Raw genomic sequence first — 20,191 nt, forward strand, 5'->3', positions numbered from 1 at the left:
TCTGGCTAAGGTACGCAGAACCCCTGGTTCAAATCGCGGAGGAGGCCACTTATTCATTCTTTCCTCAAGCATAAGTATCACTACAGAGAAGAGTGCAAATGCATCGCAATTTATTTTATGTAATCAGCGAATTTCCCACTGGAAACCGTAACGAGAACCCAGTGACGTGGACAGAAAATAACCTTCCGCTTTTCTGAAGCACCTGTCCGATTTTGTTGTGCTCCATTAGAAGCCGTCGAAAACGCTCTCTGTGAGCGTTCGGCTCGTTGGTCTAGGGGTATGATTCTCGCTTCGGGTGCGAGAGGTCCCGGGTTCAAATCCCGGACGAGCCCAGTTTTTGCTTTTTCTTTCCGCATCAGTATTACTTCAGAGTCTAACGCTTAATTATCCAATTTTGCATTACTTGAACAGCGTAGGCCTTCCTCGAAACTGCAACGAGCTCTCACTCACGAAGAAACGGAAATATTAATCTGCTCTCTCAGTTATCTCCTCACTTGTCTTGCAGAGGCACGTCAGTCACCACAAGCAGTCTCTGCGATAGCTCGACTCGTTAATCTATTGGTATGATTCTGGCTTAGGTACGCAGAGACCACTGGTTGAAATCGCGGAGGAGGCCACTTATTCATTCTTTCCTCAAGCATAAGTATCACTACAGATAAGAGTGCAAATGTATCGCAATATATTTTATTTGATCAGCGAATTTCCCACTGGAAACTTTAACGAGCACCCAGTGACGTGGACAGAAAATAACATTCCGCTTTTAGGAAGCACCTGTCCGATTTTATGGCACTCCCTTAGAAGCCGTCGAAAACGCTGTCTGTGAACGTTCGGCTGTCTGTGAACGTTCGGCTCGTTGGTCTTAATGTAACTGCATTGATTTGACACTACCATTATTTCCATGCAATAAAGAAAAAAAATTCGGCTCGTTGGTCTAGGGGTATGATTCTCGCTTCGGGTGCGAGAGGTCCCGGGTTCAAATCCCGGACGAGCCCAGTTTTTGCTTTTTCCTTCCGCATCAGTATTACTTCAGAGTCTAACGCTAAATTATCCTATCTTGCGTTACTTGAACAGCGTAGGCCTTACTCGAAACTGCAACGAGCTCTCACTCGCGAAGAAACGAAAATAATAATCTGCTCTCTCAGTTATCTCCTCACTTGTCTTGCAGAGGCACTTCAGCCAACACAAGCCGTCTCTGCGACAGCTCGACTCGTTAATCTATTGGTATGATTCTGGCTAAGGTACGCATAGACCCCTGGTTCAAATCGCGGAGGAGGCCACTTATTCATTCTTTCCTCAAGCATAAGTATCACTACAGGGAAGAGCGCAAATGCATCGCAATATATTTTATTTTATCAGTGAATTTCCCACTGGAAACTTTAACGAGCACCTAGTGACGTGGACAGAAAATAACATTCCGCTTTTAGGAAGCACCTGTCCGATTTTATGGCACTCCCTTAGAAGCCGTCGAAAACGCTGTCTGCGATCGTTCGGCTCCTTGGTCTAGGGGTATGATTCTCGCTTTGGGTGCGAGGGGTCCCGGGTTCAAATCCCGGACGAGCCCAATTTTTGCTTTTTCCTTTCGCAACAGTATTACTTCAGAGTCTAGCGCTTAATTATCCTAACTTGCATTACTTGAACAGCGTAGGCCTTCCTCGAAACTACAACGAGCTCTCACTCACGAAGAAACGAAAATATTATACTGCTCTCTCAGTTATCTCCTCACTTTTCTTGGAGAGGCACTTCAGCCAGCACAAGCAGTCTCTGCGATGGCTCGACTCGTTAATCTATTGGTATGATTCTGGCTAAGGTACGCAGAGACCCCTGGTTCAAATCGCGGAGGAGGCCACGTATTCATTCTTTCCTCAAGCATAAGTATCACTACAGAGAAGAGTGCTAATGCATCGCAATTTATTTTATGTAATCAGCGAATTTCCCACTGGAAACTGTAACGAGAACCCAGTGACGTGGACAGAAAATAACATTCCGCTTTTCTGAAGCACCTGTCCGATTTTGTTGTGCTCCCTTAGAAGCCGTCGAAAACGCTCTCTGTGAGCGTTCGGCTCGTTGGTCTAGGGATTCTGCTTCCGGCTCCCGAGCTAAACGGATCGTAGGATCATGGGCTCCAATGGAGCGGCATATGCGGCTGTTAGCCGCGGCAACAGGCTTTCGACGGAGGAAGATAAGGATTTCCAGATTATTTTGCCTCGGCTACCTACAGGACGCATTGTTTTAAATACAGTTTTTTTGCACGGCGACGCTCGTGTTCGCCCGTTCCGTGTGGAAGATTTCCGGGACGCGCTTCAAGCTGTTGGTATGCTCTCTGGCGTCGTCGCCCTTGGAGCATACCAAATCAACCATGTATGGGCGGTGACGATGAAGACAGCCGAGGCTGCCGAAAAGCTGGCTGCCCTGAAGGAGCTACAGGTGAAGGGGCGTCGCTGCCTGGTCATCGACCCCAAGGAACAACAGGTGAAGCTTCGTATCCACTGGCTTCTGCATGGGGTGGACGACGAAGACGTCAAGACCGCGCTGGCCTCCTTCGGCAAAGTGACGGAAGTGACCCGGGAGCGCTGGCGAGTGGATGGCGTTTCCGACAAGGGCTCGACGACCCGAGCAGTGCTGCTGCAGCTGAAAGCCGGAATGAAAGTTGACGACCTGCCCCACCAGATCCGCGTCGCCGGCGAGCTTGCGCTGGTGGTAGCCCCAGGTCGCCCCATGCAGTGCCTACGCTGCCGGGGCTCTGGCCACGTTCGACGAGAATGCAAGGTTCCCCGTTGTTCCCGGTGCAGGCTTTTTGGACACAACGACGCGGACTGTGTACGCTCTTACGCAGTAGCCGCGGGCTCGGCGCAGAGCGAGCCGTCGGCATCAGAACATATGATGGACGTGACCGAGGCGGAGGAAGCGGCCAAGGGTGCTGGAAACAGCAACGTGGCGGCAGAAACGAGCGCGACGACCAAGCAGGCCGAAGCAGGAAGGAATAATATCCCTCCCCCTAAGGAACCAGCAGCTACAGTCGAGAGCGTGCAGACGGCCCCGCAAGAAAATGAGAGCCACCAGCGAGCTACGGATGCAACGCAGGCAGAGGCGGACGACAACGCGACCCATGCTAGCGCCCGCGTCGAATCCGTCTCGGCACCGGTCAAGAGATCCCTGCAGCACGAGGAGAAAGTCGACGGAAAGGCCGGCGGTGACTCCGAGCCACCACCCGCTAAGACGCTACCCGGAAGGCGCTCCACCATCAAGCCTAAGCCGAACTTGGAGGCTGACCGCAGGCTCACCCCGAAGCCGACCAAAGACGAACTCGGACGACGGCCACCGGATGGCCACGGAGGCGTCTAGCGGTCAGCTAGACGTTAAGGTGAGCACCATGCTCCGGGCCTTCTCCCCTCCCGTTTAAATCAGTAATGGCTACCAACCCGTCGCTTAGCCTCGGCACGCTAAACGTTCGAGGTCTGGCCGCCAAAAAGAAACAGAGTCAGGTTTACAGACTACTAGTGGACCACGACCTCGACGTTTTAGCCGTGCAAGAAACCAAGGTAGACGGCGAGGAGGAGACCGGGAGCATGGTGCAAAGGTTCACGTACAACTACTATACGGTAGTGAGCCACGCCTTAGGGACTTCGGCGGGATGTGTGTTGTTCGTGAGGAAGCTTCCAGGACTGGTTATTGACGGTTACTTCTCGTGCACTTCCGGTCGACTTGTCGTTTGTGATTTCAGTTATTGCGATGTCAAATGGCGCGTGTTGTGCATTTATGCACCTAATACAGTGCAAGAGAGGGCAACTTTCTTTTTGAACCTAAAGCATCACTTCTCTGTGCAAAAAACAATAGCCTGTGTAGGGGATTTCAACTGCGTATTGAATGCTGAGGATAGGTCTACGCGACGCGTAGTTTATGACAAAAGCAGCGATATCCTCGCACAAATTATACATGAGTTCGAATTAGAAGATGTCGCTGAGTGTTTTCGGGCTGACCGAGACGTGATGTACACTCACTTTCAGGGCACAAGTCACGCACGATTAGACCGGATCTATCTATCATACGATTTGGTAGAAAAATGCCAGTGCTATGCAGTTACGGCCATATCATTCTCGGATCACTGCCTGGTAAAATGCAGGGTAGGCAGCAAGAAAGAACGAAACAAATTCGTTTGGGAACTGTGGAAAATGAATTCTGAGCTGCTACGAGATGAAACTTTTAATGAAAAGGTAGTGGCTGCTCTGAATTCTTTTGCAACGGATAGTTCTATAAAGTTTGGCGAGGAATGGGAGTTGTTGAAGCAAACCATCAAAATGAAAGCAATTGAAAGAAGTAGCGTACTGCGTTATGAAGAAAAGGCCAGTGAAAAGGATTTAAAAACATTGCTGGCAAAATTGGCGACGCTGGAATGCAAGCAACCGGGCGCTTATCAAGACGATATGCGCGCTGTTAAGAAAAAGCTCGAAGTGTTCGACGAAGAACGCTATCGAGGCGCACTCGTGCGTGCTAGAGCAGAAAGACTAACATGCGGGGAAACGCCAACGAAAAGAGCGATGGGACTAGAAAAAAAACATTCCAGACGTAAGCAGATTGAGGCCATTGAATATGAAGGGGTGGTATTAACCGATAACAATAACATAGGGCATGCGTTCCTTGAGCATTACAAAAAACTTTTTGCATTCAGGCCTGTCAACATGCACGATTTCAATAATTTATTTTTGCAACGAATGCCACAGCTGTCGTCTGAAGTTAAAGAAACCTTAGAACGACCATTAACAGAACATGAAGTGATGAAGGCCATCGAAGACCTGAATCCTGGCAAGTCGCCAGGTCCAGACGGTCTTTGTGCCGCCTGGTACAAATCTTTTAAAGGCCACCTAGCTCATATCTTAACCGCCGTTTACAACGAAGCATACGAACTGAAAATACTTCCACCATCCTTTGGCCAGTCCCATACCGTACTAATACCGAAAACAGAAGACACCGAAAAGCTCAAGCAACTTTCATCATACAGACCCATTGCGCTTACTAATTGCGACTACAAAATATTGATGAAGGTGTTGGCACGGCGTATGCAGTCAGTCATTAAGGATGTAGTCGGCCCACACCAGACGTGTGGAATTCGCGGAAGAACCATCTTTACTAACATTCATAAGTTGAAGTGTGTGCTGGAGTGTTGTGATGCCATGTGTGAGGCAGTTGCGATCCTCCAGCTAGACTTGGAGAAAGCATTTGACTGTGTTTCTCACGAGATATTGCTCACCATCCTTCAACATGTTAATTTTGGCCACATAATCACTGAGGGGGTGACCATGGCGTACCGGAGTTGCTATACGAGACTTATAATTAATCAAATGCTGGGGGCCCCCATTAACGTGAAGCGCTCCGTTCGCCAGGGTTGTCCACTCAGCCCACTCCTGTTTTGTGTTTACATAGAAACGCTATGTCAGGCCATCATTGAAAATGAATACATTAAGGGATTTTGCCTCCAAGCAGCAGAGGTGAAGTTATTGGCATATGCTGACGATGTGGCTGTATGTTGTAAAGATACGCAAAGTGTATTGAACGCAGTGAGTATCGTCAGACAGTTTGGTAATGCCACTAATAGCTTCGTGAACTGGCAGAAATGTTTGGGGTTTTGGCACGGGGAATGGGCGTCCACACCAGACCACTTTTCCAACGTAACCTGGGTCACGACGCCAGTTAAGTACCTTGGCGCACCCCTTGATGCCTACAAGGACAGTAGCGAATACTGGAAGGAGCGAACAAAAGAAGTAAAAGAAAAAGCCGACCGATGGAACGCCGTTCACTTGTCCATGTTCGCGCGAGCTACAGCGTGCAACACGTTTCTCGTGACAAAGATCTGGTACGTGATGCAGGTCCTACAGTGCTCTCGGATTAATGTGCAGAAACTGCACCGCGTGTTCGCTGTATTCGTGTGGGCATCGAGCTGGGAGCGATGCAGCCGAGATAATCTCTTCCGACGCGTGAAGGATGGTGGTCTGGGGTTGGCGCACCTTTTCTTGCGTCAACTGGTGAATAGATTCTTCTTCTTTCGAGATACAAACGACCCATTTCTGCGCACGGTGATCCAAATGAGGCTTTCAAGATCACTTCCCGAGTTTGTAGTAGGTACCGAAATAATGCCAGGATCTGTCCGTGGGTTCTTTCGGGAAATAGTTGATAGTGTTTCTTTTTTGCGTGTTCGTTTTTCAAGTGAATATTTGTGGAATGCAAAACGGAAAAAGTTATACCGTGATTTGTGTGATAGTGTATTGCTTGTACCCATGTACAGAGCCGTGTACAGTGGAGGCCCAGGCCTAGACGTCTTGAAAAGGGTGAAGATGATGCCAGTTCAACCAGCCACGAAATCTTTCTTCTTTAAATTACATACCGGTACCTTATCTGTTAAAATTTTCCTGGAACAACGTGGGTTCTACATGCCGTGGGGAACCCACTGCCTCATTTGTAAAAAACCGGAAAGCATAGATCATGTCTTCATCCACTGTTGGGAGGGGGTTTTCTTCTGGGACGTGTTGCAAAGGACTTTGAAAAAGGAGTTACCGATAGATCCACACGGAATCAGGTTTCTGGCAGTTAATGATGACGAAGGATTCCCGTACGACCTTATCATGCTAACAGGCCTCCACTGTTTATGGCGCGCAAGAATGGCGGGCTACCATTGTGACCCGGATGCCCGACCGGCGCGTTTATACTTTCGAGAATGTATGCAAAAATATGTAGAAGTGCAGAAGTTGCAACAGCCTGTTCCTGAGTGGCTGCCGAGGGTTGAACCCCTGACAGCGCTCAAGGAATTTTAATACGACAATGTCATGCCACAGTAGCGGACGGCAACGAATGTGTATATTACTGTTTCTTGTTCCGTTTTTGTATTCATTATTTCCTTTTTGTCTTTTTCTTTCGTTTCTGTGTATATCATTTAAGGAATGTGTGTTGTGGTGACATGTCGAGGATTGGCAATAAAGAAAAAAAAAAAAAAAAAAAAGTCTAGGGGTATGATTCTCGCTTCGGGTGCGATAGGTCCCGGGTTCAAATCCCGGACGAGCCCAGTTTTTGCTTTTTCCTTCCGCATCAGTATTACTTCAGAGTCTAACGCTAAATTATCCTATCTTGCGTTACTTCAACAGCGTAGGCCTTACTCGAAACTGCAACGAGCTCTCACTCGCGAACAAACGAAAATAATAATCTGCTCTCTCAGTTATCTCCTCACTTGTCTTGCAGAGGCACTTCAGCCAACACAAGCAGTCTCTGCGACAGCTCGACTCGTTAATCCATTGGTATGATTCTGGCTAAGGTACGCAGAGACCACTGGTTGAAATCGCGGAGGAGGCCACTTATTCATTCTTTCCTCAAGCATAAGTATCAGTACAGAGAAGAGCGCAAATGCATCGCAATATATTTTATTTTATCAGCGAATTTCCCACTGGAAACTTTAACGAGCACCCAGTGACGTGGACAGAAAATAACATTCCGCTTTTAGGAAGCACCTGTCCGATTTTATGGCACTCCCTTAGAAGCCGTCGAAAACGCTGTCTGTGGTCGTTCGGCTCCTTGGTCTAGGGGTATGATTCTCGCTTTGGGTGCGAGAGGTCCCGGGTTCAATTCCCGGACGAGCCCAATTTTTGCTTTTTCCTTTCGCATCAGTATTACTTCAGAGTCTAACGCTTAATTATCCTAACTTGCATTACTTGAACAGCGTAGGCCTTCCTCGAAACTGCAACGAGCTCTCACTCACGAAGAAACGAAAATATTAATCTGCTCTCTCAGTTATCTCCTCACTTTTCTTGCAGAGGCACTTCAGCCAGCACAAGCAGTCTCTGCGATGGCTCGACTCGTTAATCTATTGGTATGATTCTGGCTAAGGTGCGCAGAGACCCCTGGTTCAAATCGCGGAGGAGGCCACTTATTCATTCTTTCCTCAAGCATAAGTATCACTACAGAGAAGAGTGCTAATGCATCACAATTTATTTTATGTGATCAGCGAATTTCCCACTGGAAACTGTAACGAGCACCCAGTGACGTGGACAGAAAATAACATTCCGCTTTTCTGAAGCACCTGTCCGATTTTGTTGTGCTCCCTTAGAAGCCGTCGAAAACGCTGTCTGTGAACGTTCGGCTCGTTGGTCTAGGGGTATGATTCTCGCTTCGGGTGCGAGAGGTCCCGGGTTCAAATCCCGGACGAGCCCAGTGTTTGCTTTTTCCTTCCGCATCAGTATTACTTCAGAGTCTAACGCTAAATTATCCTAACTTGCGTTACTTGAACAGCGTAGGCCTTACTCGAAACTGCAACGAGCTCTCACTCGCGAAGAAACGAAAATAGTAATCTGCTCTCTCAGTTATCTCCTCACATGTCTTGCAGAGGCACTTCAGCCAACACAAGCAGTCTCTGCGACAGCTCGACTCGTTAATCCATTGGTATGATTCTGGCTAAGGTACGCAGAGACCACTGGTTGAAATCGCGGAGGAGGCCACTTATTCATTCTTTCCTCAAGCATAAGTATCACTACAGAGAAGAGCGCAAATGCATCGCAATATATTTTATGTGATCAGCGAATTTCCCACTGGAAACTGTAACGAGCACCCAGTGACGTGGACAGAAAATAACATTCCGCTTTTCTGAAGCACCTTTCCGATTTTGTTGTGCTCCCTTAGAAGCCGTCGAAAACGCTGTCTGTGAACGTTCGGCTCGTTGGTCTAGGGGTATGATTCATTCTGCTTCCGGCTCCCGAGCTAAACGGATCGTAGGATCATGGGCTCCAATGGAGCGGCATATGCGGCTGTTAGCCGCGGCAACAGGCTTTCGACGGAGGAAGATAAGGATTTCCAGATTATTTTGCCTCGGCTACCTACAGGACGCATTGTTTTAAATACAGTTTTTTTGCACGGCGACGCTCGTGTTCGCCCGTTCCGTGTGGAAGATTTCCGGGACGCGCTTCAAGCTGTTGGTATGCTCTCTGGCGTCGTCGCCCTTGGAGCATACCAAATCAACCATGTATGGGCGGTGACGATGAAGACAGCCGAGGCTGCCGAAAAGCTGGCTGCCCTGAAGGAGCTACAGGTGAAGGGGCGTCGCTGCCTGGTCATCGACCCCAAGGAACAACAGGTGAAGCTTCGTATCCACTGGCTTCTGCATGGGGTGGACGACGAAGACGTCAAGACCGCGCTGGCCTCCTTCGGCAAAGTGACGGAAGTGACCCGGGAGCGCTGGAGAGTGGATGGCGTTTCCGACAAGGGCTCGACGACCCGAGCAGTGCTGCTGCAGCTGAAAGCCGGAATGAAAGTTGACGACCTGCCCCACCAGATCCGCGTCGCCGGCGAGCTTGCGCTGGTGGTAGCCCCAGGTCGCCCCATGCAGTGCCTACGCTGCCGGGGCTCTGGCCACGTTCGACGAGAATGCAAGGTTCCCCGTTGTTCCCGGTGCAGGCTTTTTGGACACAACGACGCGGACTGTGTACGCTCTTACGCAGTAGCCGCGGGCTCGGCGCAGAGCGAGCCGTCGGCATCAGAACATATGATGGACGTGACCGAGGCGGAGGAAGCGGCCAAGGGTGCTGGAAACAGCAACGTGGCGGCAGAAACGAGCGCGACGACCAAGCAGGCCGAAGCAGGAAGGAATAATATCCCTCCCCCTAAGGAACCAGCAGCTACAGTCGAGAGCGTGCAGACGGCCCCGCAAGAAAATGAGAGCCACCAGCGAGCTACGGATGCAACGCAGGCAGAGGCGGACGACAACGCGACCCATGCTAGCGCCCGCGTCGAATCCGTCTCGGCACCGGTCAAGAGATCCCTGCAGCACGAGGAGAAAGTCGACGGAAAGGCCGGCGGTGACTCCGAGCCACCACCCGCTAAGACGCTACCCGGAAGGCGCTCCACCATCAAGCCTAAGCCGAACTTGGAGGCTGACCGCAGGCTCACCCCGAAGCCGACCAAAGACGAACTCGGACGACGGCCACCGGATGGCCACGGAGGCGTCTAGCGGTCAGCTAGACGTTAAGGTGAGCACCATGCTCCGGGCCTTCTCCCCTCCCGTTTAAATCAGTAATGGCTACCAACCCGTCGCTTAGCCTCGGCACGCTAAACGTTCGAGGTCTGGCCGCCAAAAAGAAACAGAGTCAGGTTTACAGACTACTAGTGGACCACGACCTCGACGTTTTAGCCGTGCAAGAAACCAAGGTAGACGGCGAGGAGGAGACCGGGAGCATGGTGCAAAGGTTCACGTACAACTACTATACGGTAGTGAGCCACGCCTTAGGGACTTCGGCGGGATGTGTGTTGTTCGTGAGGAAGCTTCCAGGACTGGTTATTGACGGTTACTTCTCGTGCACTTCCGGTCGACTTGTCGTTTGTGATTTCAGTTATTGCGATGTCAAATGGCGCGTGTTGTGCATTTATGCACCTAATACAGTGCAAGAGAGGGCAACTTTCTTTTTGAACCTAAAGCATCACTTCTCTGTGCAAAAAACAATAGCCTGTGTAGGGGATTTCAACTGCGTATTGAATGCTGAGGATAGGTCTACGCGACGCGTAGTTTATGACAAAAGCAGCGATATCCTCGCACAAATTATACATGAGTTCGAATTAGAAGATGTCGCTGAGTGTTTTCGGGCTGACCGAGACGTGATGTACACTCACTTTCAGGGCACAAGTCACGCACGATTAGACCGGATCTATCTATCATACGATTTGGTAGAAAAATGCCAGTGCTATGCAGTTACGGCCATATCATTCTCGGATCACTGCCTGGTAAAATGCAGGGTAGGCAGCAAGAAAGAACGAAACAAATTCGTTTGGGAACTGTGGAAAATGAATTCTGAGCTGCTACGAGATGAAACTTTTAATGAAAAGGTAGTGGCTGCTCTGAATTCTTTTGCAACGGATAGTTCTATAAAGTTTGGCGAGGAATGGGAGTTGTTGAAGCAAACCATCAAAATGAAAGCAATTGAAAGAAGTAGCGTACTGCGTTATGAAGAAAAGGCCAGTGAAAAGGATTTAAAAACATTGCTGGCAAAATTGGCGACGCTGGAATGCAAGCAACCGGGCGCTTATCAAGACGATATGCGCGCTGTTAAGAAAAAGCTCGAAGTGTTCGACGAAGAACGCTATCGAGGCGCACTCGTGCGTGCTAGAGCAGAAAGACTAACATGCGGGGAAACGCCAACGAAAAGAGCGATGGGACTAGAAAAAAAACATTCCAGACGTAAGCAGATTGAGGCCATTGAATATGAAGGGGTGGTATTAACCGATAACAATAACATAGGGCATGCGTTCCTTGAGCATTACAAAAAACTTTTTGCATTCAGGCCTGTCAACATGCACGATTTCAATAATTTATTTTTGCAACGAATGCCACAGCTGTCGTCTGAAGTTAAAGAAACCTTAGAACGACCATTAACAGAACATGAAGTGATGAAGGCCATCGAAGATCTGAATCCTGGCAAGTCGCCAGGTCCAGACGGTCTTTGTGCCGCCTGGTACAAATCTTTTAAAGGCCACCTAGCTCATATCTTAACCGCCGTTTACAACGAAGCATACGAACTGAAAATACTTCCACCATCCTTTGGCCAGTCCCATACCGTACTAATACCGAAAACAGAAGACACCGAAAAGCTCAAGCAACTTTCATCATACAGACCCATTGCGCTTACTAATTGCGACTACAAAATATTGATGAAGGTGTTGGCACGGCGTATGCAGTCAGTCATTAAGGATGTAGTCGGCCCACACCAGACGTGTGGAATTCGCGGAAGAACCATCTTTACTAACATTCATAAGTTGAAGTGTGTGCTGGAGTGTTGTGATGCCATGTGTGAGGCAGTTGCGATCCTCCAGCTAGACTTGGAGAAAGCATTTGACTGTGTTTCTCACGAGATATTGCTCACCATCCTTCAACATGTTAATTTTGGCCACATAATCACTGAGGGGGTGACCATGGCGTACCGGAGTTGCTATACGAGACTTATAATTAATCAAATGCTGGGGGCCCCCATTAACGTGAAGCGCTCCGTTCGCCAGGGTTGTCCACTCAGCCCACTCCTGTTTTGTGTTTACATAGAAACGCTATGTCAGGCCATCATTGAAAATGAATACATTAAGGGATTTTGCCTCCAAGCAGCAGAGGTGAAGTTATTGGCATATGCTGACGATGTGGCTGTATGTTGTAAAGATACGCAAAGTGTATTGAACGCAGTGAGTATCGTCAGACAGTTTGGTAATGCCACTAATAGCTTCGTGAACTGGCAGAAATGTTTGGGGGTTTGGCACGGGGAATGGGCGTCCACACCAGACCACTTTTCCAACGTAACCTGGGTCACGACGCCAGTTAAGTACCTTGGCGCACCCCTTGATGCCTACAAGGACAGTAGCGAATACTGGAAGGAGCGAACAAAAGAAGTAAAAGAAAAAGCCGACCGATGGAACGCCGTTCACTTGTCCATGTTCGCGCGAGCTACAGCGTGCAACACGTTTCTCGTGACAAAGATCTGGTACGTGATGCAGGTCCTACAGTGCTCTCGGATTAATGTGCAGAAACTGCACCGCGTGTTCGCTGTATTCGTGTGGGCATCGAGCTGGGAGCGATGCAGCCGAGATAATCTCTTCCGACGCGTGAAGGATGGTGGTCTGGGGTTGGCGCACCTTTTCTTGCGTCAACTGGTGAATAGATTCTTCTTCTTTCGAGATACAAACGACCCATTTCTGCGCACGGTGATCCAAATGAGGCTTTCAAGATCACTTCCCGAGTTTGTAGTAGGTACCGAAATAATGCCAGGATCTGTCCGTGGGTTCTTTCGGGAAATAGTTGATAGTGTTTCTTTTTTGCGTGTTCGTTTTTCAAGTGAATATTTGTGGAATGCAAAACGGAAAAAGTTATACCGTGATTTGTGTGATAGTGTATTGCTTGTACCCATGTACAGAGCCGTGTACAGTGGAGGCCCAGGCCTAGACGTCTTGAAAAGGGTGAAGATGATGCCAGTTCAACCAGCCACGAAATCTTTCTTCTTTAAATTACATACCGGTACCTTATCTGTTAAAATTTTCCTGGAACAACGTGGGTTCTACATGCCGTGGGGAACCCACTGCCTCATTTGTAAAAAACCGGAAAGCATAGATCATGTCTTCATCCACTGTTGGGAGGGGGTTTTCTTCTGGGACGTGTTGCAAAGGACTTTGAAAAAGGAGTTACCGATAGATCCACACGGAATCAGGTTTCTGGCAGTTAATGATGACGAAGGATGCCCGTACGACCTTATCATGCTAACAGGCCTCCACTGTTTATGGCGCGCAAGAATGGCGGGCTACCATTGTGACCCGGATGCCCGACCGGCGCGTTTATACTTTCGAGAATGTATGCAAAAATATGTAGAAGTGCAGAAGTTGCAACAGCCTGTTCCTGAGTGGCTGCCGAGGGTTGAACCCCTGACAGCGCTCAAGGAATTTTAATACGACAATGTCATGCCACAGTAGCGGACGGCAACGAATGTGTATATTACTGTTTCTTGTTCCGTTTTTGTATTCATTATTTCCTTTTTGTCTTTTTCTTTCGTTTCTGTGTATATCATTTAAGGAATGTGTGTTGTGGTGACATGTCGAGGATTGGCAATAAAAAAAAAAAAAAAAAAAAAAAAGTCTAGGGGTATGATTCTCGCTTCGGGTGCGAGAGGTCCCGGGTTCAATTCCCGGACGAGCCCAGTTTTTGCTTTTTCCTTTCGCATCAGTATTACTTCAGAGTCTAACGCTGAATTATCCTAACTTGCATTACTTGAACAGCGTAGGCCTTCCTCGAAACTGCAACGAGCTCTCACTCGCGAAGAAACGAAAATAATAATCTGCTCTCTCAGTTATCTCCTCACATGTCTTGCAGAGGCACTTCAGCCAACACAAGCAGTCTCTGCGACAGCTCGACTCGTTAATCCATTGGTATGATTCTGGCTAAGGTACGCAGAGACCACTGGTTGAAATCGCGGAGGAGGCCACTTATTCATTCTTTCCTCAAGCATAAGTATCACTACAGAGAAGAGCGCAAATGCATCGCAATATATTTTATTTTATCTGCGAATTTCCCACTGGAAACTGTAACGAGCACCCAGTGACGTGGACAGAAAATAACATTCCGCTTTTCTGAAGCACCTGTCCAATTTTGTTGTGCTCCCTTAGAAGCCGTCGAAAACGCTGTCTGTGAACGTTCGGCTCGTTGGTCTAGGGGTATGATTCTCGCTTCGGGAGCGAGAGGTCCCGGGTTCAAATCCCGGACGAGCCCAGTTTTTGCTTTTTCCTTCCGCATCAGTATTACTTCAGAGTCTAACGCTGAATTATCCTAACTTGCATTACTTGAACAGCGTAGGCCTTCCTCGAAACTGCAACGAGCTCTCACTCACGAAGAAACGGAAATATTAATCTGCTCTCTCAGTTATCTCCTCACTTGTCTTGCAGAGGCACTTCAGTCACCACAAGCAGTCTCTGCGATAGCTCGACTCGTTAATCTATTGGTATGATTCTGGCTAAGGTGCGCAGAGCCCCCTGGTTCAAATCGCGGAGGAGGCCACTTATTCATTCTTTCCTCAAGCATAAGTATCACTACAGAGAAGACTGCTAATGCATCACAATTTATTTTATGTGATCAGCGAATTTCCCACTGGAAACTGTAACGAGCACCCAGTGACATGGACAGAAAATAACATTCCGCTTTTCTGAAGCACCTGTCCGATTTTGTTGTGCTCCCTTAGAAGCCGTCGAAAACGCTGTCTGTGAACGTTCGGCTCGTTGGTCTAGGGGTATGATTCTCGCTTCGGTTGCGAGAGGTCCCGGGTTCAAATCCCGCACGAGCCCAGTTTTTGCTTTTTCCTTCCGCATCAGTATTACTTCAGAGTCTAACGCTTAATTATCCTAACTTGCATTACTTGAACAGCGTAGGCCTTCCTCGAAACTGCAACGAGCTCTCACTCACGAAGAAACGGAAATATTAATCTGCTCTCTCAGTTATCTCCTCACTTGTCTTGCAGAGGCACTTCAGTCACCACAAGCAGTCTCTGCGATAGCTCGACTCGTTAATCTATTGGTATCATTCTGGCTAAGGTGCGCAGAGACCCCTGGTTCAAATCGCGGAGGAGGCCACTTATTCATTCTTTCCTCAAGCATAAGTATCACTACAGAGAAGACTGCTAATGCATCACAATTTATTTTATGTGATCAGCGAATTTCCCACTGGAAACTGTAACGAGCACCCAGTGACGTGGACAGAAAATAACATTCCGCTTTTCTGAAGCACCTTTCCGATTTTATGGCACTCCCTTAGAAGCCGTCGAAAACGCTGTCTGTGAACGTTCGGCTGTCTGTGAACGTTCGGCTCGTTGGTCTTAATGTAACTGCATTGATTTGACACTACCATTATTTCCATGCAATAAAGAAAAAAAATTCGGCTCGTTGGTCTAGGGGTATGATTCTCGCTTCGGGTGCGATAGGTCCCGGGTTCAAATCCCGGACGAGCCCAGTTTTTGCTTTTTCCTTCCGCATCAGTATTACTTCAGAGTCTAACGCTAAATTATCCTATCTTGCGTTACTTCAACAGCGTAGGCCTTACTCGAAACTGCAACGAGCTCTCACTCGCGAACAAACGAAAATAATAATCTGCTCTCTCAGTTATCTCCTCACTTGTCTTGCAGAGGCACTTCAGCCAACACAAGCAGTCTCTGCGACAGCTCGACTCGTTAATCCATTGGTATGATTCTGGCTAAGGTACGCAGAGACCACTGGTTGAAATCGCGGAGGAGGCCACTTATTCATTCTTTCCTCAAGCATAAGTATCAGTACAGAGAAGAGCGCAAATGCATCGCAATATATTTTATTTTATCAGCGAATTTCCCACTGGAAACTTTAACGAGCACCCAGTGACGTGGACAGAAAATCACATTCCGCTTTTAGGAAGCACCTGTCCGATTTTATGGCACTCCCTTAGAAGCCGTCGAAAACGCTGTCTGTGATCGTTCGGCTCCTTGGTCTAGGGGTATGATTCTCGCTTTGGGTGCGAGAGGTCCCGGGTTCAATTCCCGGACGAGCCCAATTTTTGCTTTTTCCTTTCGCATCAGTATTACTTCAGAGTCTAACGCTTAATTATCCTAACTTGCATTACTTGAACAGCGTAGGCCTTCCTCGAAACTGCAACGAGCTCTCACTCACGAAGAAACGAAAATATTAATCTGCTCTCTCAGTTATCTCCTCACTTTTCTTGCAGAGGCACTTCAGCCAGCACAAGCAGTCTCTGCGATGGCTCGACTCGTTAATCTATTGGTATGATTCTGGCTAAGGTGCGCAGAGACCCCTGGTTCAAATCGCGGAGGAGGCCACTTATTCATTCTTTCCTCAAGCATAAGTATCACTACAGAGAAGAGTGCTAATGCATCACAATTTATTTTATGTGATCAGCGAATTTCCCACTGGAAACTGTAACGAGCACCCAGTGACGTGGACAGAAAATAACATTCCGCTTTTCTGAAGCACCTGTCCGATTTTGTTGTGCTCCCTTAGAAGCCGTCGAAAACGCTGTCTGTGAACGTTCGGCTCGTTGGTCTAGGGGTATGATTCTCGCTTCGGGTGCGAGAGGTCCCGGGTTCAAATCCCGGACGAGCCCAGTGTTTGCTTTTTCCTTCCGCATCAGTATTACTTCAGAGTCTAACGCTAAATTATCCTAACTTGCGTTACTTGAACAGCGTAGGCCTTACTCGAAACTGCAACGAGCTCTCACTCGCGAAGAAACGAAAATAATAATCTGCTCTCTCAGTTATCTCCTCACATGTCTTGCAGAGGCACTTCAGCCAACACAAGCAGTCTCTGCGACAGCTCGACTCGTTAATCCATTGGTATGATTCTGGCTAAGGTACGCAGAGACCACTGGTTGAAATCGCGGAGGAGGCCACTTATTCATTCTTTCCTCAAGCATAAGTATCACTACAGAGAAGAGCGCAAATGCATCGCAATATATTTTATTTTATCTGCGAATTTCCCACTGGAAACTGTAACGAGCACCCAGTGACGTGGACAGAAAATAACATTCCGCTTTTCTGAAGCACCTGTCCAATTTTGTTGTGCTCCCTTAGAAGCCGTCGAAAACGCTGTCTGTGAACGTTCGGCTCGTTGGTCTAGGGGTATGATTCTCGCTTCGGGAGCGAGAGGTCCCGGGTTCAAATCCCGGACGAGCCCAGTTTTTGCTTTTTCCTTCCGCATCAGTATTACTTCAGAGTCTAACGCTGAATTATCCTAACTTGCATTACTTGAACAGCGTAGGCCTTCCTCGAAACTGCAACGAGCTCTCACTCACGAAGAAACGGAAATATTAATCTGCTCTCTCAGTTATCTCCTCACTTGTCTTGCAGAGGCACTTCAGTCACCACAAGCAGTCTCTGCGATAGCTCGACTCGTTAATCTATTGGTATGATTCTGGCTAAGGTGCGCAGAGACCCCTGGTTCAAATCGCGGAGGAGGCCACTTATTCATTCTTTCCTCAAGCATAAGTATCACTACAGAGAAGACTGCTAATGCATCACAATTTATTTTATGTGATCAGCGAATTTCCCACTGGAAACTGTAACGAGCACCCAGTGACATGGACAGAAAATAACATTCCGCTTTTCTGAAGCACCTGTCCGATTTTGTTGTGCTCCCTTAGAAGCCGTCGAAAACGCTGTCTGTGAACGTTCGGCTCGTTGGTCTAGGGGTATGATTCTCGCTTCGGTTGCGAGAGGTCCCGGGTTCAAATCCCGCACGAGCCCAGTTTTTGCTTTTTCCTTCCGCATCAGTATTACTTCAGAGTCTAACGCTTAATTATCCTAACTTGCATTACTTGAACAGCGTAGGCCTTCCTCGAAACTGCAACGAGCTCTCACTCACGAAGAAACGGAAATATTAATCTGCTCTCTCAGTTATCTCCTCACTTGTCTTGCAGAGGCACTTCAGTCACCACAAGCAGTCTCTGCGATAGCTCGACTCGTTAATCTATTGGTATCATTCTGGCTAAGGTGCGCAGAGACCCCTGGTTCAAATCGCGGAGGAGGCCACTTATTCATTCTTTTCTCAAGCATAAGTATCACTACAGAGAAGACTGCTAATGCATCACAATTTATTTTATGTGATCAGCGAATTTCCCACTGGAAACTGTAACGAGCACCCAGTGACGTGGACAGAAAATAACATTCCGCTTTTCTGAAGCACCTTTCCGATTTTGTTGTGCTCCCTTAGAAGCCGTCGAAAACGCTGTCTGTGAACGTTCGGCTCGTTGGTCTAGGGGTATGATTCTCGCTTCGGGTGCGAGAGGTCCCGGGTTCAATTCCCGGACGAGCCCAGTTTTTGCTTTTTCCTTTCGCATCAGTATTACTTCAGAGTCTAACGCTGAATTATCCTAACTTGCATTACTTGAACAGCGTAGGCCTTCCTCGAAACTGCAACGAGCTCTCACTCGCGAAGAAACGAAAATAATAATCTGCTCTCTCAGTTATCTCCTCACATGTCTTGCAGAGGCACTTCAGCCAACACAAGCAGTCTCTGCGACAGCTCGACTCGTTAATCCATTGGTATGATTCTGGCTAAGGTACGCAGAGACCACTGGTTGAAATCGCGGAGGAGGCCACTTATTCATTCTTTCCTCAAGCATAAGTATCACTACAGAGAAGAGCGCAAATGCATCGCAATATATTTTATTTTATCTGCGAATTTCCCACTGGAAACTGTAACGAGCACCCAGTGACGTGGACAGAAAATAACATTCCGCTTTTCTGAAGCACCTGTCCAATTTTGTTGTGCTCCCTTAGAAGCCGTCGAAAACGCTGTCTGTGAACGTTCGGCTCGTTGGTCTAGGGGTATGATTCTCGCTTCGGGAGCGAGAGGTCCCGGGTTCAAATCCCGGACGAGCCCAGTTTTTGCTTTTTCCTTCCGCATCAGTATTACTTCAGAGTCTAACGCTGAATTATCCTAACTTGCATTACTTGAACAGCGTAGGCCTTCCTCGAAACTGCAACGAGCTCTCACTCACGAAGAAACGGAAATATTAATCTGCTCTCTCAGTTATCTCCTCACTTGTCTTGCAGAGGCACTTCAGTCACCACAAGCAGTCTCTGCGATAGCTCGACTCGTTAATCTATTGGTATGATTCTGGCTAAGGTGCGCAGAGACCCCTGGTTCAAATCGCGGAGGAGGCCACTTATTCATTCTTTCCTCAAGCATAAGTATCACTACAGAGAAGACTGCTAATGCATCACAATTTATTTTATGTGATCAGCGAATTTCCCACTGGAAACTGTAACGAGCACCCAGTGACATGGACAGAAAATAACATTCCGCTTTTCTGAAGCACCTGTCCGATTTTGTTGTGCTCCCTTAGAAGCCGTCGAAAACGCTGTCTGTGAACGTTCGGCTCGTTGGTCTAGGGGTATGATTCTCGCTTCGGTTGCGAGAGGTCCCGGGTTCAAATCCCGGACGAGCCCAGTTTTTGCTTTTTCCTTCCGCATCAGTATTACTTCAGAGTCCAACGCTTAATTATCCTAACTTGCATTACTTGAACAGCGTAGGCCTTCCTCGAAACGGCAACGAGCTCTCACTCACGAAGAAACGAAAATATTAATCTGCTCTCTCAGTTATCTCCTCACTTGTCTTGCAGAGGCACTTCAGTCACCACAAGCAGTCTCTGCGATAGCTCGACATGTTAATCTATTGGTATCATTCTGGCTAAGGTGCGCAGAGACCCCTGGTTCAAATCGCGGAGGAGGCCACTTATTCATTCTTTCCTCAAGCATAAGTATCACTACAGAGAAGACTGCTAATGCATCACAATTTATTTTATGTGATCAGCGAATTTCCCACTGGAAACTGTAACGAGCACCCAGTGACGTGGACAGAAAATAACATTCCGCTTTTCTGAAGCACCTTTCCGATTTTGTTGTGCTCCCTTAGAAGCCGTCGAAAACGCTGTCTGTGAACGTTCGGCTCGTTGGTCTAGGGGTATGATTCTCGCTTCGGGTGTGAGAGGTCCCGGGTTCAATTCCCGGACGAGCCCAGTTTTTGCTTTTTCCTTTCGCATCAGTATTACTTCAGAGTCTAACGCTGAATTATCCTAACTTGCATTACTTGAACAGCGTAGGCCTTCCTCGAAACTGCAACGAGCTCTCACTCACGAAGAAACGAAAATATTACTCTGCTCTCTCAGTTA

At 48.0% G+C, this 20,191-nt stretch overlaps 16 non-coding genes across 16 annotated transcripts; all 16 read left to right on the plus strand.

Annotated features, from left to right (window-relative positions):
• The first annotated feature begins 260 nt into the window (after positions 1–260).
• TRNAP-CGG (transfer RNA proline (anticodon CGG)) lies at positions 261–332 on the plus strand. The gene has a single exon. It is a non-coding gene; the product is annotated as a tRNA-Pro (tRNA).
• Positions 333–920: 588 nt separating this feature from the next.
• On the plus strand, positions 921–992 carry TRNAP-CGG (transfer RNA proline (anticodon CGG)). The gene has a single exon. It is a non-coding gene; the product is annotated as a tRNA-Pro (tRNA).
• A 497-nt stretch (positions 993–1,489) lies between these two features.
• TRNAP-UGG (transfer RNA proline (anticodon UGG)) lies at positions 1,490–1,561 on the plus strand. Its single transcript has one exon. It is a non-coding gene; the product is annotated as a tRNA-Pro (tRNA).
• Positions 1,562–7,548: 5,987 nt separating this feature from the next.
• TRNAP-UGG (transfer RNA proline (anticodon UGG)) lies at positions 7,549–7,620 on the plus strand. Its single transcript has one exon. It is a non-coding gene; the product is annotated as a tRNA-Pro (tRNA).
• A 497-nt stretch (positions 7,621–8,117) lies between these two features.
• Positions 8,118–8,189, plus strand: TRNAP-CGG (transfer RNA proline (anticodon CGG)). The gene has a single exon. It is a non-coding gene; the product is annotated as a tRNA-Pro (tRNA).
• A 5,996-nt stretch (positions 8,190–14,185) lies between these two features.
• Positions 14,186–14,257, plus strand: TRNAP-CGG (transfer RNA proline (anticodon CGG)). Its single transcript has one exon. It is a non-coding gene; the product is annotated as a tRNA-Pro (tRNA).
• A 497-nt stretch (positions 14,258–14,754) lies between these two features.
• TRNAP-CGG (transfer RNA proline (anticodon CGG)) lies at positions 14,755–14,826 on the plus strand. The gene has a single exon. It is a non-coding gene; the product is annotated as a tRNA-Pro (tRNA).
• Positions 14,827–15,414: 588 nt separating this feature from the next.
• On the plus strand, positions 15,415–15,486 carry TRNAP-CGG (transfer RNA proline (anticodon CGG)). The gene has a single exon. It is a non-coding gene; the product is annotated as a tRNA-Pro (tRNA).
• Positions 15,487–15,983: 497 nt separating this feature from the next.
• Positions 15,984–16,055, plus strand: TRNAP-UGG (transfer RNA proline (anticodon UGG)). Its single transcript has one exon. It is a non-coding gene; the product is annotated as a tRNA-Pro (tRNA).
• Positions 16,056–16,552: 497 nt separating this feature from the next.
• TRNAP-CGG (transfer RNA proline (anticodon CGG)) lies at positions 16,553–16,624 on the plus strand. The gene has a single exon. It is a non-coding gene; the product is annotated as a tRNA-Pro (tRNA).
• Positions 16,625–17,121: 497 nt separating this feature from the next.
• On the plus strand, positions 17,122–17,193 carry TRNAP-CGG (transfer RNA proline (anticodon CGG)). The gene has a single exon. It is a non-coding gene; the product is annotated as a tRNA-Pro (tRNA).
• Positions 17,194–17,690: 497 nt separating this feature from the next.
• On the plus strand, positions 17,691–17,762 carry TRNAP-CGG (transfer RNA proline (anticodon CGG)). Its single transcript has one exon. It is a non-coding gene; the product is annotated as a tRNA-Pro (tRNA).
• Positions 17,763–18,259: 497 nt separating this feature from the next.
• On the plus strand, positions 18,260–18,331 carry TRNAP-CGG (transfer RNA proline (anticodon CGG)). Its single transcript has one exon. It is a non-coding gene; the product is annotated as a tRNA-Pro (tRNA).
• A 497-nt stretch (positions 18,332–18,828) lies between these two features.
• Positions 18,829–18,900, plus strand: TRNAP-CGG (transfer RNA proline (anticodon CGG)). The gene has a single exon. It is a non-coding gene; the product is annotated as a tRNA-Pro (tRNA).
• A 497-nt stretch (positions 18,901–19,397) lies between these two features.
• TRNAP-CGG (transfer RNA proline (anticodon CGG)) lies at positions 19,398–19,469 on the plus strand. Its single transcript has one exon. It is a non-coding gene; the product is annotated as a tRNA-Pro (tRNA).
• A 497-nt stretch (positions 19,470–19,966) lies between these two features.
• TRNAP-CGG (transfer RNA proline (anticodon CGG)) lies at positions 19,967–20,038 on the plus strand. Its single transcript has one exon. It is a non-coding gene; the product is annotated as a tRNA-Pro (tRNA).
• Positions 20,039–20,191: the final 153 nt, after the last annotated feature.

The sequence above is a fragment of the Dermacentor andersoni genome, chromosome 7 (assembly GCF_023375885.2).
Source record: "Dermacentor andersoni chromosome 7, qqDerAnde1_hic_scaffold, whole genome shotgun sequence".
NCBI lineage: Eukaryota > Metazoa > Arthropoda > Arachnida > Ixodida > Ixodidae > Dermacentor > Dermacentor andersoni.